Here is a 19,301-nt window from a genome sequence, read left to right on the forward strand (position 1 = left end):
TAGTGCACGGTAGTGTTCTAGTGCACGGTCGGGTTCTAGTGCACGGTAGGGTTCTAGTGCACGGTAGGGTTTTAGTGCACGGTAGGGTTCTAGTGTACGGTAGGGTTCTAGTGCACGGTAGGGTTCTAGTGCACGGTAGGGTTCTAGTGTATGGTAGGGTTCTAGTACACAGTCGGGTTCTAGTGTACGGTAGGGTTCTAGTGCATGGTAGGGTTCTAGTGCACGGTAGGGTTCTAGTGCACGGTCGGGTTCGAGTGCACGGTCCGGTTCTTCTGCACGTTAGGGTTCTAGTGCACAGTAGGGTTCTAGTGCACGGTAGGGTTCTAGTGCACGGTCGGGTTCTAGTGCACGTTAGGGTTCTAGTGCACGGTAGGGTTCTAGTGTACGGTCGGGTTCTAGTGTACGATAGGGTTCTAGTGCACGGTAGGGTTTTAGTGCACGGTAGGGTTCTAGTGCACGGTCGGGTTCTAGTGTACGGTAGGGTTCTAGTACACGTTAGGGTTCTAGTGCACGGTAGGGTTCTAGTGCACGGTAGGGTTCTAGTGCACGGTAGGGTTTTAGTGCACGGTAGGGTTCTAGTGTACGGTAGGGTTCTAGTGCACGGTAGGGTTCTAGTGCACGGTAGGGTTCTAGTGTACGGTAGGGTTCTAGTACACAGTCGGGTTCTAGTGTACGGTAGGGTTCTAGTGCATGGTAGGGTTCTAGTGCACGGTAGGGTTCTAGTGCACGGTCGGGTTCGAGTGCACGGTCCGGTTCTTCTGCACGTTAGGGTTCTAGTGCACAGTAGGGTTCTAGTGCACGGTAGGGTTCTAGTGCACGGTCGGGTTCTAGTGCACGTTAGGGTTCTAGTGCACGGTAGGGTTCTAGTGTACGGTCGGGTTCTAGTGTACGATAGGGTTCTAGTGCACGGTAGGGTTTTAGTGCACGGTAGGGTTCTAGTGCACGGTCGGGTTCTAGTGTACGGTAGGGTTCTAGTACACGTTAGGGTTCTAGTGCACGGTAGGGTTCTAGTGCACGGTAGGGTTCTAGTGCACGGTAGGGTTCTAGTGTATGGTAGGGTTCTAGTGCACGTTAGGGTTCTAGTGCACGGTAGGGTTCTAGTGCACGGTCGGGTTCTAGTGTACGGTAGGGTTCTAGTGCACGGTAGGGTTCTAGTGCACGGTAGGGTTCTAGTGCACGGTCAGGTTCTAGTGCACTGTAGGGTTTTAGTGCACGGTAGGGTTCTAGTGTACGGTAGGGTTCTAGTGTACGGTAGGGTTCTAGTGCACGGTAGGGTTCTAGTGCACGTTAGGGTTCTAGTGCATGGTAGGGTTCTAGTGTATCACTTTGTCTTTTAGAAATAAAACCCCATTTTGGAACCCTCCACCATGCCTTTAAAATTAATATTTCGAGTTCTAGGTACATTCTGTTGGTTAATCTAACAAAATATTTCTTAATTTGTGCATTTGTTTGGCGTACACTTGTTTACATTATGCAATGAGAGAGCACATAATCAGTCTACACCGAGCTGCCATCGGTGGCCAAGGTACAAATGCCTGGACTCTGCAGAGGACCCAGCAGTGTGCACATCTCTCTCTTTGGAAGTCTGTCTGCCCCTGCAAACTCCTGGCCCCTCGTCAGCTCTCCACTGATGTGGTCAAATACTGAAGCACTTTGTGTATTTCAGCCGCCTCCTTGCTCTCAGCAGGTGACCCCTTTTAGCAGCGGCTGATTGTCTCTTCAATGTCGTTCCGTTATTCTCACAGTCCATCCTCAGTAATATAAGCATTTGCAATGCAATACGTCTCGCATTTGCGAGAGTGTGAGCTATTGCATTGTAAATGACAATGCTTTTTATTTATGTGTTTTGAAAACCTGCAAGCTGTGCGTAAACATGCACTTTTTGCTTATAGCACTAATTAATTTATTTATTCATTCATTTTATAGTCCTTGCTTACGAGAAGCAAGGCTGGCAGTAAAAGAGGCGCAGTTACTGCCAGCCTTCCTTCTTGTGAGCAACAACTACAAGTACAAAGGGCATGTTTATGCACCGCTTGCAGGTTTTAAAAACATAAATAAAAGGCATTGTCATTTACAATGCCAATAGCACAAACACTCGCAAATGCGAGACCTATTGCATTGCAAATGCTTGTTTAGGACTTGTGCCCTGGTTATAGTGTCACCTTCGTTGTTCCTATTAGGCTGCTGAAGATTGAAATGACATGCCATCATACTATTGACACATTCGCAGCACAACGTTCAGTATTTATGAGTATGCCGACATAGTGTGGTTTGACAGCTGCTGTTGATAATACAAAACTTTAATACAGATGGTTTTCAAAAAAAGAAAGAGAATTTCTGAAGCATCCATTTCATGCTGCTGGGGAGGATACGGAACACTGTAAATCTACTATTGTGTGGCATTGCAACAGAATGGCTGTCCTCTACTGCCATCTTGTGGCCTGGGAACGAAGTTTTTTTTTCTTTTACACAAAACCATGTCGCGGATAACACATGCAATGAATATTTTGTTTAGTCGATGCGTTGAAAGAGCAGCCTTTTGAAGAACATTATGTCATGACAAAGTAGCTACCACTTCAATTCCGGTCTCTGAACTCAGATACACCTCCAATCGCTGAACAGCGCTACACTGCCTCTCTCTTAGGTCTGCACTATACATACCACATAACTACATTCACCACAGATATGACATGAGTGCAAGATCTGAAGTGTTAACAAGCATTGGCATAGCCAATAGGTCTCGGCTTTGGGACCTTATAAGTGTTTAGCCATGCAACAGTTGATGTTGTTGCACCAAGGATATTGTACTGCATAACTAAATACTTATAAGGTCCCAAAGGCGGGACCTATTGGCTATGCCAATGCTTGTTTTTTTCTTATGCAACTAACCACCATTGACAACGCCAGTAGTCCTGGCTTGTTGTAGGTGTGATTATATACTTGTTGTTTAATAATTCTGGATGCAATGACAGAAGCAGCAAAACCACCAATCGGAGGGCACTCTATGCTAAGCACAGCTTTTTAGTGTTTTTAAGCCAATCCCTTAATTAATTACATTGTCCGCCTCCCTTTGAGAGACCCCCGAGTTTTTTCATCCCACCTAAAGCCCTGCCCATATTAGAATGCTAGGGTAGTAAACTCCAGCGAGATAACAAGCATATGCTGCTCTCTGAGCGCATCCTTGTGGCTTAAATCGGGGGACGTGGTCTCTTTAAATCTCTGCAAAGATGTTACCAAATAACAGAATACCATCTGACTTTCCATCAATCAAAATGTTTATTGATGCCTGGACGTTTTATGACATTTTTTATTGAGGCCTGTTATTGACGTCTATTTTAGTTTCCAAGGTAAACTTGACAAAGCTTCTGGAAAGAGGATATGAGTATACAGTAGTATATTTTAATTACCAGTACTACGATTTAAAATAAATGTATTATGGACAACAGCGAAGGGGATACTGTCAAATGCTTGCAAGATACAGGTCTAGAGAGATTTGGACATCAATATAAGAATGATGACAGCTTGGCTTCTAAATTACTGTATTTATGGATATTCACTCGGTACATGACCTGCTGGCGCCGCTCTCATCTGGGGCATTTACTGGGTAATTCCCAGCACAGCATGTAAGGACCCTTTTCTTTTAATAAATGGCCCCCCCTCCCCTTTCAGACAGTGAGTGAATTAGCAGCGAACATTGGCATCACAAATTAAACATTTCGTTCATGTCTCCTATCGTGTTCAACCCTCCGTTTTTGTTTTTCTAATATTCATTTAATTAAAGCAACTGAATTTCTTTGAAATAAAAAAAACAAGCGGGAACAGTGGGGAGGGATGTAGGGCGGGCAGCAAAATAGAAGTGCTGGACGGGAGCAGAATGGAAGCGTCTCAAGCAAAACATGTCAAATAAAGAAAATCCTAAATCACAGCACAAGCAGCTGAGAAGTGTGGCAGGCAGCAATCCGGAGAAGTGGGAAGGGAAAGAAGAAATGCAGGCAACGTTCTTTAGTAACAACTGAAAACACGAGTGTCACAAGCAAAAAAGCTAAAGTAAATTAAAAAAAATGGCAATCACAGTGCATACATATAAATACCTAATAGAACGACAGGCGGAAGATGGTGGTGGTACTGCATCACACGGAGATTACTTGAATTTCAACGGGCGCTGACAAAAACAGGAAAGAGAGATGGAGGAGTGCACCCGCGAGTGGTGCGCGCGCGCGCTAGCAGTCTGCATTTTTTGGAAGCACACACTCGTGCTTGTGGAGCGCCCCTGCGTGCTCCCGCAAGGTGGATGCCGCCACAAGCACGAGTGTGTGCTTCCAAAAAGAGCAGAACGACGGCTAAAGGTACTCCTAAGCAGAGCATGTGTGCTGCGTAGGCAAGACCTAAACATCATGTTAAATGCGTGGGAAGCAGATTTCGCTCATTTAACACAAACTACTTATTTAAAGTAAGGTGTTATTACTGTGTTATAGATGCAGTAAAACAGCATTACTGTCTTCTTCGGCTCATCCCAAACCTAATTTTACTACTATAATCTCGCAAATAGCACTTTCTAGAATCTTCCCTCTTCTACCATTCCTTTGATTCATCCCAAACCTCATCTGACCAATATAAATCCCAAATAACACTATCTAGACTCTTCACTCCTCCATCTGTCCTTTAACTTATCCCAAATCTCATTTTACTAGTATGCTCTCCCAAATGACACTTTGTAGAATCCTCCCTTCTCCGTTCCTCCTTTGACTCATCCCAAACCTCATCCTACTACTATGACAGCTGCGGTCTGTGCAGGTAACGGGGGGGGGGAGGGGAGCGGTGTAAGGGGGTATTACGAGGGACGATGCAGAGGGAAAATTAATTATTTATTTAATTTTCCCTCTGCATCATCCCTCGGAATAGCCCCTCACCCAGCCCCACCGCCCCACGGCTGTTACCTGCACAGACCATGGCTGTACTATGATCTCCCAAATAACCCTTTCTAGACTCTTCCCTCTTCTATCCCACCATTATCCTATTCAATCCATCTAACAGACACACATGTCCACCGCTCAAACTAGACATATTTCCCTACACCAACCCACCACTAATTATTTTTGGGTTCGGAGTAGCGTGCTACTCGTCGAAAAGCACTTCAATGCCTTTTTAGGGTAGTAAGTGCCATATAAATACAATTACAATTACTGCAATTCTGTACTTGTTAGCACTGGGACAGATATAATAAGCATTTTAATGGGAGCAAACACTTAAATTTGGAGTTTGCGTTCGCAAAAATGCTTTTTCTAATATACCAATCCCATATTAGGTAAAACTTTTACTGACTCCAAAATGGCACTGGGACTTCATACCAACGCACTATTTGGAAGGGGAGTGTGTGCTGAATGGAATGCGGAGAAACACCACGCTTGAAGAAGAAGTAAGGTTTAATCCATAGGAGCCACCAGGCTCGTTTGAACATTCTATGTCAGACACTAGAACATTCTAAGTTCAGGCATAACCTAAGCTGTTATGTCTGAACACCACCAAGTGCTATCAGCATCTTTTCTAAATACTGAGTCAGAATGTGATGTATCAATGTTTTGGAAACCGTGATCCAGTCACAAAATACTAAAAAGATATTGACTCCAAAGTTGAGATGGTAAGCCATTCAAGAAAGAGAATTTGATAATGTAATAAAATGTTTGTTGGACAGTAGGCAGTGGTCCACTGTACCAGTATTCTTTAGACCAATACTAACACTAACATTGCAGCTTAGAATGCGGAAAACACATTTTCTTTATGTTTTTCTCATTTAAAGGTGCATTTGCATTAATATAATGGTTATTGGGGCAGTGACGCAATTATCAATTGTAGTCTTTTCTTTGTTTCACAGACTACGTATGAGGAGGGCTTGTGTCTAGTTAGATGACTATTCTAAAGGCAGTATCAGAAATTGAGTCCTATATCAAAACGTGACACTTCTAATGCTCGAGAAATATGGTAGTCGTTCGCGTCACAATTCCTTCAGACTGGTCCCAGGAAGCTTGTTTCCGGTTCAGGGAGGACCTGGCCGGCAGTTCAGGCTGGACTGTTCCCATGAGGGTCTCGGTCAAGACTGATTTGCATATGGCTGGGTCCAAACTGGGGTGACTTTGTGAGTAAAAGAACGATGATGGATTGAACCCACATTTGTGAGTGGGGTGAGTGTCTGAAAAGTTTCAATCAATCAATCAATCATAGGCATTTGTATAGCGCACTGCTCACCCGGAGGGTCTCAAGGCGCTGGCGGGGGGGGGGGAACGCTACTGCTCGAACAGCCGGGTCTTGAGTTGCTTCCTGAAGGCGAGATGGTCTTGCGTTGTCCGGAGGTGGATGGGGAGGGAGTTCCATGTCTTGGCTGCCAGGTAGGAGAAGGATCTTCCTCCGGCGGTGGCTCTGCGGATGCGGGGGATGGTGGCGAGAGCGAGGCTGGCGGAGCGGAGCTGGCGGGTGGGCTTGTGGAAGGTCAGGCGGCTGTTGAGGAACTTGGGGCCCAGGTCGTGGAGGGCCTTGTGTGCGTGGGTGAGGAGTCGGAACGTGATTCTTTTGTTGACGGGGAGCCAGTGCAGGTCTCTCAGGTGTCCGGAGATGTGGCTGTGTCGGGGGATGTCCAGGATGAGTCGTGCTGAGGCGTTCTGGATCCGTTGGAGTTTCTTCTGGAGTTTGGCGGCGGTGCCGGCGTAGAGGGCGTTCCCGTAGTCCAGCCGACTGGTGACGAGGGCCTGGGTGACCATCTTCCTGGTCTCGGTGGGGATCCACCGGAAGATCTTTCGAAGCATGCGCAGGGTGTTGAAGCATGAAGACGAGACGGCGTTGACTTGTCTGGTCATCGAGAGGGAGGAGTCCAGGATGAAGCCTAGGTTGCGTGCGTGGTCCGTTGGCTTGGGGGTGGCTCCCAGGGCGGGGGGCCACCAGGAGTCGTCCCAGGCGGAGGGTGATGATCCCAGGATGAGGACCTCCGTCTTGTCTGAGTTCAGTTTCAGGCGGCTGTTCTTCATCCATTCAGCTACGTCTTTCATCCCTTCGTGTAGGTTGGCTCTGGCGGCGTCCGGGTCGCTGGTGAGGGAGAGGATCAGCTGGGTGTCGTCGGCGTAGGTGATGATCTTGAGGTTGTGTTGACGTGCGATGGTTGCGAGGGGGCTCATGTAGATGTTAAAGAGGGTGGGGCTGAGCGATGACCCTTGTGGAACGCCGCAGATGACTTCGGTGGCCGCTGACCGGAACGGGGGAGGCGGACTATCTGGGTTCTTCCGGCGAGGAATGAGGTGATCCACTCCAGGGCCTTCTCCTGGATGCCGGTGTTGTTCAGGCGCTGTACCAGGGTGCGGTGGCAGACAGTGTCGAACGCTGCGGAGAGGTCCAGTAGGATGAGGGCCGCAGTTTCCCCGTTGTCCATTAGGGATCTGATGTCGTCTGTGGCTGCGATGAGGGCGGTCTCCGTGCTGTGGTTGGCTCGGAAGCCGGATTGCGAGTGGTCGAGGGATCCATTGGTCTCGAGGAAGGCGGCTAGCTGTCTGTTGACGGTCTTCTCGATGACTTTGGCAGGAAACGGGAGGAGCGAGATGGGGCGATAGTTCTTGAGGTCGGAGGGGTCTGCAGTTGGTTTCTTCAGCAGGGCACTGATCTCGGCGTGTTTCCAGCACTCCGGGAAGGTGGCGGTGTTGAAGGAGGCATTGATGATGTCGCGGAGGTGGGGTGCGATGATGTGGTCGGCCGTGTTGAAGATGTGGTGTGGGCAGGGGTCCGTAGGGGATCCGGAGTGGATGGTGTTCATTGTGCGTGTTGTGTCTTCGGTGCTGACTGGGGTCCAGGTGCGGAGGGTGGCGGTGGGGGGCATCGGTTCGGTGGTGGGGTTCGTGGTTGGTGGGCCAAAGCTGTTGTGAATGTTTGCGATCTTGTCGTGGAAGAAGGCTGCGAGGGAGTCGCAGAGGTCTTGCGAGGGAGTGATGTCATTGTTTCCGGCATCGGGGTTGGAGAGCTCTTTGACGATGCTGAAGAGTTCCTTGCTGTTGTGGGTGTTGTTGTCCAGTCGTTCCTTGAAGGCTGTCTTCTTTGTGGCGCGGATCAGTTGGTGGTGTTTGCGGGTGGCGTGTTTGAGGGCCGTCATGTTGTCTGTGGTCTGGTTGGTGCGCCAGGTGTTCTCCAGGGAGCGGCAGTTCTTCTTGGAGGTGATGAGCTCGTCGGTGAACCAGGAGGCTTTCTTGCTGCCGCGTCTGCTGGGGGGGTTCTTCTTCAGTGGTGCGAGGGCGTCTGCGCAGTTGGTGATCCACTGTGTGAGGTTGTTGGCGGCTTCGTTGGGGTCCGTTGAGCTGGTGGGGGCGTTCTGGCTGAGGAAGGTGGTGAGCTGGTCGCCGGTGATCTTGTTCCAGCTCCTGCGGGGGGCTTGTTGAGGGTGGTGGTGGGTCGTCATTTTACGGAAGCTGAAGTGGACGCAGCTGTGGTCAGTCCACTGGAGATTGGTGGAGTGGCTGAAGGTGACGTATTTGCTGGATGAGAAGACTGGGTCAAGCGTGTGGCCGGCGTAGTGGGTGGGGGTGGTTACCAGTTGCTTGAGTCCGAGGTTGGCCAGGTTGTCCAGCAGAGCAGTGGTGTTGCGGTCCTTGTTGTCCTCCAGGTGGAAGTTGAGGTCCCCCAGGAGGATGTAGTCGGTGGAATTGATGGCGTGCGGGCTGACGAAGTCTGTGATGTCTTCGCTGAACTGTGTGCGTGGTCCCGGTGGTCTGTAGACGAGGGTGCCTCTGAGCGTGGTCTTGGGGTAGGTGTGTATCTGGAAGTGGAGGTGTTCGGCGGAGGTGAAGGTGTCATCGGAGTTGGTCGTGATGCGGATGGTGTTCTTGTGGATGATGGCGATGCCTCCTCCTGTCTGGTTGACGCGGTCCTTCCTGGTGATTTTGTAGCCTTCTGGGACGGCGTTGGCGACGTCGGGCGCTGAGGAGGCGTTCATCCAGGTTTCCGTCAGGAAGGCGATGTCTGGTGCTGTTGAGTCGAGGAGGTTCCAGAGTTCGACGGCATGCCTGTGAACGGAGCGGGTGTTGAGCAGGATGCACATCAGGTGTTTGTTGCTGGGGCTCGGTTTAGCAGGTGCGGTGTTGGGTCGGAGGCCGGTGAAGCGGCAGGTCAGGCAGGTGAAGGGTCCGTGGGTGCGTCTCGGGGTGGCTCGGTAGCAGGCGGTGTTTCGGCCGGCGTTGAGTGCGTGGAGGGTTTTGGCGTCGTAGATGTGCAGGGTGTGCTGGCGAGGGCGAGGACCAGGGGGTCTGGCGCTGGGCGCGGTCCAGGCGCGGACGGGCGCAGACGGGCTTACCTTTGGCGCACCTTCGGCGCTCAATCGGCGCTCCCGCTGCGCGCGTCCGCTGCGCGGTCGCTCTGGGGGCGTCATAAGTAAGGAGCCGGGAGGGAGGAGCAGCTGTGTGGCGGGAGCGGGGCGGCGAATGGAATCACAGGGGGGCGGGCCGCAGGGAGGCAGCGGCGGGAAATTCCAAGAAGCAGCGGGCAGCGGGAAATTCCCAGGAGCAGCGGGAAATTCCCAGGAGCAGCGGGCAGCGAGCGAAGGAATCTGCAGGCAGGAGGCGGCAAAGGCAGGCAGGAGCGGCAGCAGTGAGTGGGGCGACCAAGCCCTGTGGAGGGCTGAGCGCTCCATCTTATTGTGTTTGCTGCTCTGTCTTGTCAGGGCTGTTGCAGGACTTTTGCCATGAGAGGGTAAGTGACATTTTAACCTCTTGCCACCAGTCACCATGAACAGCACAGATTTTGCTGAATATAATGGCACTCTGGTTCCACCTGCAGGTAGCCCCTAAAGTGACCCTCTACACATTGTACATATAGTGAAACACCTGGCAGAGGAGGTAAAGGACACAGATTCTAGTCTGATACAGGCCAATGCAGCCCACCTCAATGTGACATCTTGTGATGCATTTATGCATTCAATAACCAAAGTTGTGAAATATATGGTGTATGAGATACCTGCCAAATTTTCATCCTCAAAGCCTTTGCCCACCTTCTGCAGCCTCATCACCTTTGTCCCTGCACTTGAGTACTTAATTAGCAACAAACCCCGCGTGACAGTTTCTCTCTCCATCAATGATGGCTGTGCCATTTAGGGTACCGATGATGGCCTCCTCGAAGAGGTCCAAAACAGAAACCATTATCTCAACCTTCAACCAATCATGAAAATACAAACAATGACAGCCTTAGGATCAGACCAATAAGCTACTTTGTCAAGTATGCCACTGATGAGGGTCCAGCCGGCGTGAGCCCTCATCACGGGGGCTGCAATGTCATGGACCTTATCTTTATCGTCGACATGAAAAGTCCTGCTTCTGCCATGAAGCTGCTAGAAGCCAGGCATGATTGTGATGAAGAGGTGAGTGTCATAAGAATTATTGTGATCACCAAAGTCAGTGCTTAATTTGAGTCGATGGTTTCCGGTGCTCGCACCAGCACTTAATTGTCAAAACGCACACTTATAACAGCCAGCCGCATCGTGGCGCTGCTAATCTAATTTTGTGATGAACACATCAACAGTTGTTCAATAATTCTATGTACATCAAAAATGACTAATATCTGCCACCCAAAGCATAAAAGAATAGCTTGGATGGCAGGTATTAGTCATTTTTAATGTATAAAAAGTCAGAATTGTCATTGGTAGCGCTGACATTGGCAATGGGTGGTGCAAGCTGGATTGGTCTCCTGACAAGCGCCCTGGCACCCATTTTTTTTACATAGAAGGAGGAAAACACCATCAATGATTGTTTACTTACAGGAATGTGTCCCTTCTTGTCCAAAAAAGAATCATCCCTGCAATGCAGGCACTCTTGCACCATGTTGCAAAGGGTGCCTGCGTTGGTGCTTGTTAGCCTATTGCGCGCCAGCGCAGAGGAAAGCACAGGGATGCGTTGCATCATTGTAAATACGACCCATCCCTGCACTTTCCTAATGACGCAACTCAGCTCAGCCAGATGGCTTGCAGCACCGCGCTGCGTCATTATCTTGTAAATATGCCCCTTAGTTTCTGGCTGCAGCGATATCTGAAAGTGTGATATCTGATCTGGGTAAAACAACTCTAAGAACCTAAGCCCCAAAACCTTTTTAAATAGAACCTTATTATATTTGTGTTTCTGGCTCATACAATAGGATTCTCTTGACCAGACTCAGATTGACCTTAAGGCTTGTTATGTTACCGTTTTTTTGTATAGTACCAACATTACTCAGTCAATCAATCAGTGTCTTGTAGAGCGCCACTACTCACCCGTTAGGGACTCAAGGCGCTGGGTGGAAGAGCAGCAGGTCCATCGAGGCTCGGTGGTTCAGCCGAAGAGCCAAGTCTTGAGGTCCTTCCTGAATTGAGGCAGTGACGGTAATTGTGTGAGGTGGAGAGGCAGGGTGTTCCAGGTCTTTCCTGCAAGGTAGAAGAATCTTCCTCTGGCTGTGGTCTTGCTGATGCATGGGACGGTATCTAGGGCCAGTTGGGTGGAGTGGAGGTGTCTGGTGGGTGCGTAAAATGCGAGGCGGTGGTTGAGGTACGCAGGTCCCGTGTTGTGTAGGGCTTTGTAGACGTGTGTGAGGAGCTTGAAGGTGATTCTTTTGTTTACTGGTGGCCAGTGGAGGTCTCTTAGGTGGCTGGTGATGTGAGTGTGGCAGGGGATGGTGAGGATGAGTCTGTCTACGGTTTCTGGTTTCTGGGTGATGTCGACTTAGAGTGTGTTGCCATAGTCGATTCTGCTGTTGACAAGTGCGTGGGTGACAGCCTATCTGGATTCGGTGGGGAACCATTTGAAGATCTTTCTGAGCAGGCATAGCGTGTGAAGGCAGGATGATGACACGACGTTGGTCTGGTGGCTCGTGGTGAGCAAGGAGTCCAGGATGGTGCTGGTGTTCCACATGTGGTCTGTTGTTGTGGGGGAGGTTCCAAATGCTGCGGGCCACCAGGAGTCATCCCAGGTGGAGGGGGTGCAGCCCATGATGAGGACCTTGGTCTTCTCTGAGTTGTGCTTGAAGCAGCTGTTCTTCATCGAGGTGGCGACAGCCTTTATTCTGTTGTGAAAATTGTTCTTGGTGACTGTTGGTTCGTTGGTGAGGGAGAGAATCAGCTGGGTGTCATCGTGATATGAGACGATGTTGAGTTCGTGGTTCCTGACAATGGCTATCAGTGGGGCCATGTAGATGTTGAAAAATGTGGGGCTCAGGGAGGAGCCCTGAGGCACTCCGCAGCGGATCTCTGTGGGTTCCGAGAGGAACGGAGGTAGTCTGACTCTCTGTGTTCAGCCGGTGAGGAAGGAGTGGATCAATTCTAGGGCTTTTTCACGGATGCCGGCGTCGTGGAGTCTTATGCATAATGTGCAGTGAGAGACGGTATCGAAGGCTGCTGAGAGGTCTCGGAGGATGAGCACTGCAGTTTCACCTCGGTCAAGGAGGGTGTGGACATCGTCTGTGGCGGTGCGGAGGGCGGTCTCGGTGCTGTGGTTGCTTTCCGTCCATCATCCCCTTTGGTATCGCTTTGTTCGCCCTAAGTTGACAGGGTATGCCCAGATGTGGGTCTCTTGCTCACTTTGCCACTGGATTCAAGATAGCCTGGCTGATGAGGGTTATGAACCCGAAACCGGTCCCAGGATGCTTGTTTCCGGTCCAGGGAAGACATGGCTTGGCAGTTCGGGCTGGACTGTTCCCATGAGGCAAAGGGTCAGACTGATTTGCATATGGCCATGTCTGAACTGGGGTGGTGGAGTGAGCTAAAGAATGATGATGGATTAAACCCAGATCATTTGACTTGGGGTGAGTGTTTGATTTGCTTAAACGCTCCGTCCATCATCCCCTTTGGTATCGCGTGGTTGCTTTGGAAGCCAGAATGTCAGAGGTCCAGGATGTGGTTTGCTTCGATGAACTCGAAGAGTTGGGCATTGATGGCCTTCTAGATGACCTTGGCTGGGAAGGGGAGAAGCAAGATGGGTCTGAAGTTCTTGAGGCAGAGGGTTTCTTCACCAGAGAGTTGATATCTGCATGTTTGCAGTCTTCTGGGAAGGTGGCGGAGTTGATAGCAGTTGATGGTGTGACAGAATTCAGGGGTGATGGTGATGCCTGCTCTGTAAAAGATGAAGTGCGGGCAGGGGTCCGAGGGTGCTCCGAAGTGGGTGCTCTTCATGATCTTGAGGGTGTCGTCCTCTGTGAGGGGGATCCAGCTGAGTCTAGTCTATTGGGGTCCCGCGACGAGGGGTGCAGTGGTTGCGGATGGGGTGGAAGGGTCTTGGGTATTGAGGCTGTCAAAGCTGTCAAAGCTTTGTATATCTCCCTGATCTTGTGGTGGAAGTGGGTGCCGAGGTTGTTGCAGAGGTCTTGGGAGGGGGGATGGCTGCTGTGCTGGGTCTGGTGAATTCTTTGACCACAGCGAAAGGTTCCTTGCTGTTGAGTGCGTTGACGTTGAACCTTTCTTGTAGGGCTGCTTTCTTTGTTGTTGATGAGGTGGTGGTGTGCGTGACAGTGATCTTAAAGGCTGAGTGGTCTTCCGGGGGCTTTGCCTCTCCTCCATTTCTTCTTGAGCCATATACATGTGTGTCTGGACTCATGAAGGGCGGGAGAGAACCACATGGCTATCTTGGAGTGTCGCTTGCTTGGGGCTTTCTTCAGGGGGGCCAAGGTGTTGGCGCAGTTGGAGATCCATCGGTGGAGGTTGCGTGCTGCAGTGTTGGCATGTGTAGATGTCGGGGCAGGGGTTTCGCTGAGGGTGGTAGTGAGCTGTTCTTCAGTGACATTGTTCCAGCTTCTACAAGGGTAGCGGTGGGCGTGGTGCTATACGGTGGGTTTGGTGAAGTCCAGGTAAAAGTTGAGGTCCCCAAGGAGGATGTAGTCTGTGGAGGCGAGCGCGTGAGTCACATCATGAATGCACCAACCCTGTCTAAAGAGCTATACAGAATGACTTCAGAGCAAACCTCGACTTTGCAAATCAGTTGTTTTTTCAGCATCTACTGCACTGTGTAACTCGCCCTCCTGTTTTTGAAGAGATTTTTAATATTAAATCGGAGTATGGGGCCGAAGTAATCCCTTTCCTTGTAGATGTAATCAGTGCACTGACATGGCACAGTCCTCTGGCCTTCTTGGTTCTGTTTGAACACTTTCTGAACTTAATTTGCTTGATGTCATCGAAGAAAACACCGTCCTCGACCCGTCCCAATCAGAATTCCGAGGCAACCACAACACCAAGACTGCCCTACTCACCGTCACAGATGACATCCGCACCCTCCTGGACAAAGGCCACTCATCCTACTCGACCTGTCAGCAGCCTTCGACACCGTCTCTCACTGCACACTAGTCATCAGACTACATGGCACAGGCATACAAGGAACTGCCCTGGACTGCATCCGATCATTTCTCACCGGAAGGAGCCAAAGGATCAGACTGCTCCCCTTCTTCTCCGACGCCACGAAAATCACCTGCCACAGGGGTCAACACTGAGCCCGACCCTCTTCAACATCTACATGGCCCCCCTCACAGCCATCGTCTGACAACACGGCCTCAATATCGTATCCTACGCTGACGACACCCAGCTCATCCTCTCCCTCACCAAAGACCCCACCACCGCCAAACTGAACTTCCAGAAAGGAATGCAAGACGTTATAGTAATGATGACCAACAGCTGCCTGAAGCTCAATGCCGAGAATACAGAAGTCCTCGGAACCACCCCTTCAGCATGGGACAAAACCTGTGGCCGACCGCCCTCGGAAGCCCACCCACCCCCTCAGACCATGCCAAAAACCTCGGCATCGTACTCGACTCATCACTCACCATGAACCGTCAGATCAACGCCGTCACCTCCAGCTGCTTCAACCCCCTCCGCATCCTCCGCAAGACCATCACATGGATCCCCCCTGAGTCAAGGAAGACAGTCACCCAGGCACTGATCACCAGCAGACTGGACTATGTAAAAGCACTCTACGCCTGAATCAACAAGACCCTACTCTGCAAACTCCTGACAGTACAGAACACCACCGCCAGACTCATCCTCGACATCCCCCGGCACGAATACATCAGCCAACACCTGCGGGGACTCCACTGGCTCCCTGTGGAGAAAAGAGTCACCTTCAAAATCCTCACTCACGCCTACAAATGCCTACACAACTACGGACCCAAACACCTCAACAACAGAATCAACTTCCACGTACCCAAAAGAAACCTCCGATCCTCCAACCTCGCACTGGCCGAAACCCCAGAGCAGGTGGAAGATCCTTCTCTCACATTGCAGCCAAGACCTGGAACGAGCTCCCGGCAGACATCAGACGCGCCCCTTCCCTGAATACCTTCAGGAAGACCCTCAAGACCTGGCTCTCCGGCTGACAAATCTGCAGTGGACTAACAGAGCTGCGGACCCCCCACCCCCTTAGCGCCTTGAGACCCTCACGGGTGAGTAGCGTGCTTACAATTCCCCTGATTTATTGATTGATTGATGTGATTGATATCTTGTAGCCACCCTTCAGAGTCACACAGTGATCTTTCTCTGGGTAAAATGATGATGTTACTTGGCCCATATTTCAGGAGGACGAAGATCAGCACAAGAGGCATCACACAAGTCATGAGTAGGACCAGAGTCATTCTGGGTTCACAGGTGGGTTAAGAGTCATTTATATGAAAAAAGTGGTATACAGTGTTGTTTATTATTTCCTTAATTTCGTTCATTTCCAGACTCGTGATTCAAGCACATTTTATTATCTACACTTCACCAGTGGGTTTTATTTGTTATGTTATCTGCTCACCCAGCATGTCCTCCTGTGACTTGAAAAAGAAGGGATATGGGTGGCCATCTCGGAGTGTAGTGGAAATGCTGAGTTTGATCCTCAACTGTTTGCCTTGGTCCTTGTCAGTGCCTCACTTGTTTGCATACTTGCCGCTGTATCTTGAGTATAATTCTGGATTTGCCTTCATCCACTGTGATGGAGCGTCACAGAATTTTTAACTCAATAGTGATTTTCTGTCTATTTTTGAACTCTTGGTGCAGCTCTGCAGCCATGAGTAAAATTATGTGTGAGCTGATACTACAAAGAAAACTTTTGCTTAAAACTTTTCTACAGCTGGAGTTAATAAAATGCATTCATCTAGGAAAATATTAGATGGCCATCAAAGAGTTTGACAGTGCAGCTGTGGCTTTAGCTTATGTGATCAATAGAAAAAGAGCTTACAGAAGTCTTACAGAGAGAGAGGTATAGGCTCCACCCACGTGCTGGTGTTTTTGAGTCTGCATTGGATTGGTCAGACGTTGTGTGCTTCCACTCAAAAAGAGTTCTTGTATTAGATTGTTTGCCTTCAGGGAAACCTTGTGCTCAATGCAGCTGTATTGAGTTGGTTATGGTGTCAGGCCTATGATTAAAGCTGTTTATTAACAGAACAGAGCACGTGTATTTGTAAAGTGCATGTTCACACTGAAGGGCATCTTGGTGCTGCAATGACAGATGTTTATTGTTACCCGATCAATAGACAAGTTGTGATAAAGGCATTAGGCTTAACATGTTTATTGTGAAAAGCATATGCTAAAGTCAATAGCCGTTTAACTGTTGATTGTTATTGCTCTGTACTAAACAATGCAGACAGGGATCATATACCATGGAACCACATCAATTAATTGGTTATTTAAAGTGTTGGTTATCCGCTCTGACAAATAAATCGTGGAGAGAGAAGATTTGCAAGATGATAATCAATGTTAAACCCACTTAACAGAGAAAGCCTTTTGCTTTGCCAACTGTCATGTTGTGTATATTTGCAATGATACGACGTATGCTTGAAGGTTGCCTTGTGCGAAAGCTTACACTCAACACAATAGGCCTGATCTGGTTATGTGACAGACCAATGACAAAAGCAATCAGGCTGATAGGTTCACCAGTACAAGTTCTGCCATAGGTCTGATCTGTTTATTATGAAAAAGTTCCAGCAAAGGCAATCGACCTGGCTAAAATTGTCGGGAAAAGCATTTGGTAAAGGCAATAGGCCTTTAATGGTGAATTGTTATCACACTGTGATATAGACTGTAAACAGGTATTTTGTTACATGAAATATCAAGGATTACATCATTATGCAAGGGTTTTGGAGTTGGTCACTGTTAGACTTGGCATCTTTTGGCGTGTTTCCCCTGAGTTTGTGCTTTCTGACCTACCGGTTTTGACTCTGTTTTTGCTGGCGTAGTATTTCTGCACACTTTTCTCACTGCTGATCAGTGGTAAAGTATGAGTGCTACTGTGGTAAATTGTGTTATGGATTGGTGTTTCTATGATTGAATATTTGATTTACTTGTTAGTCCCTAGTAAAGTGCACAGAGTGTGCCAGGGCCTGTAAATTAAATGCTACTAGTGGGCCTGGGTGAGCGCTGATTGTGCCACCCATGTGAGTAGCCCGGAAAAGGTACCTCAGTCCCAGCATTGCGGAGTCTGCGCGCAGTTTGTAACTGCCATGTCGACTTGGCCAGTGCACACACTTGCCAGTCCCTCACCTTCCCTTTTCTTACATGTCAGCCACCACTAAGGTAGGCCCAAGGTACCCCTGTGGGCAGGGTGCAGTGTATGTGAAAGGTAGGACATGCCCTGGTGTGTGTGTGGCATGTCCTGATAGTGAATTACGTCCAATTTCATTTTTCGCTATTGCGAGGCTACCTGTTCCCCATAGGACAGAATGGGGAGTTTGTTTATAACATCTTATAAACATAACTGGCCCGGGGAATTAGGTAGGAAAATAAAGTTTAGTATGCCTGAACTCAGAATCTAAAGATGCATCTTTTAGTGAAGGTGATTTTTACATTCTGTGTTTGAAAATACAATTTTTGGAAAGTAGGTATTTTCTTGCTCAGTCATCCCGTGTGCCTCTGCTTGGAATGTGGATTGCCTGTCTGGGTTTTAGATGACAGAAGGCTGGGGAGCAAGAGTGGCTCCATATACTTTAGGTGGGTCAGGAAAGGGCTGAATAGACCTGGGCTGCAATGATTTCCTTGAACCTCAAAGGGCCTGGTCTGCCTCTGACCATGCCGTCTCCATCTCCTGCCAGGAAGTCACACCAGAAAAGGCAGAACTGATTCTGGCTGGGCACAGACACTTTCTGCCTAAGAGATCAAAGGATTTTGGGATATAAATATGGGGGCCCTGCAGTGGCTGCTTCTATCTTGGGCAGTGAAAGGACTGGACTGAACTTTCTCCAATCTACTTTTTGTGAGTTTCTCCAAGGGCTTGAGGTAGAGCTTTCCCCCTGTTCATGAAGCCTCAGGAACAGCAAAGTCTTCAAGCTCTTCTGCCCTCAACACTGGGAACTGTGTGTTTTGTGCTGCAACAGAGGAAAAAGCAACCCGACGCCGTCTACGACGCCGCTGCTGACTTCGTGTCCTGGAGGCACCACAAAGGGCACTGCGGTAACTCGACCCTGGTCTCACCGACGAAGCCTGCTGATGCCGCCACCGAGCCGCTGCTCGCACCGCGACCTGTGGGCAACGTACTCCACACTGCCTCGCGAATACGCCTTGGTATCCCAGACGATGCAGCTCCACACCAAAATCTACCCCGCTGCTTGCACCGTGGTTCGAGGGGAATCGCTCGTAAAGTTACATGACACACCACCCTCATACCGCACCGCAGCCTTGGCCTACTGACGCCGGCACCATTGACTCCAGTTCGTCAGCCGATGACAGCCCTTCAGCCACGACCATGCCGCTGCTTGCGCCGTGACCTGCCAGCACCGCAACGCGCACGGCCATCACCTCGCACCTCCAACCTGGTCTCACCGACCACGCCATCTGACGCCACCACCGAGCTACTGCTCCCACGGTGACCTGAGGGCACCTGCATGTTGCACCGCTGCACTTCGCAACGCAGCACCCGATGCCTGCCGACGCCAGTGCACCTGACTTCAACAGAGGAGAGTTCAACCTGCAATGCGTGTGACTTCAAGGGCCCCTACAACTCCTGCACTGACCTCCCGAACCGACACCTGCGGACGTCGTGCTTTCGGAAGGTCAACGAGAGGTTGCCGACACCCTGCATTTCTAAAAGGTACTGTTTGCGGGTCTTCCCGACACCGTAGCTGGCCTGCGACACCACGGTCAGCCAGTACTGTTTGGATTTGTTTGCTTACGATGCCGTTCGGAGCTATCTACATCAAGGAACTATTTTTCAAGCATATTTTGATAATTGAAGATTTTTAAGTACTGTATTTTGGATTTTTATAGTTTTTGGTCTTGTCTTAAATATATAAAAATATTGGATATTTTTCTAAACTGGTGTGGTGTCCTTTTGTGGTGCTTACACTTTATTACTGTTGATTATGTGCAA

The 19,301-nt window shown here is 49.6% G+C and overlaps 1 long non-coding RNA gene across 1 annotated transcript in view; it reads right to left on the bottom strand.

Moving 5' to 3' along the window:
- Window positions 1-4,161, bottom strand: part of LOC146797379 (uncharacterized) — a 124,787-nt gene extending 120,626 nt beyond the window's left edge. Inside the window, exon 1 of the long non-coding RNA XR_014968481.1 lies at window positions 4,092-4,161. This is a non-coding gene — a long non-coding RNA (uncharacterized LOC146797379). The remainder of the gene's footprint in view (window positions 1-4,091) is intronic.
- Between the last annotated feature and the right edge of the window lie 15,140 nt (window positions 4,162-19,301).

This window comes from Triturus cristatus, chromosome 9 (assembly GCF_964204655.1).
Source record: "Triturus cristatus chromosome 9, aTriCri1.1, whole genome shotgun sequence".
Classification (NCBI taxonomy): Eukaryota; Metazoa; Chordata; class Amphibia; order Caudata; family Salamandridae; genus Triturus; species Triturus cristatus.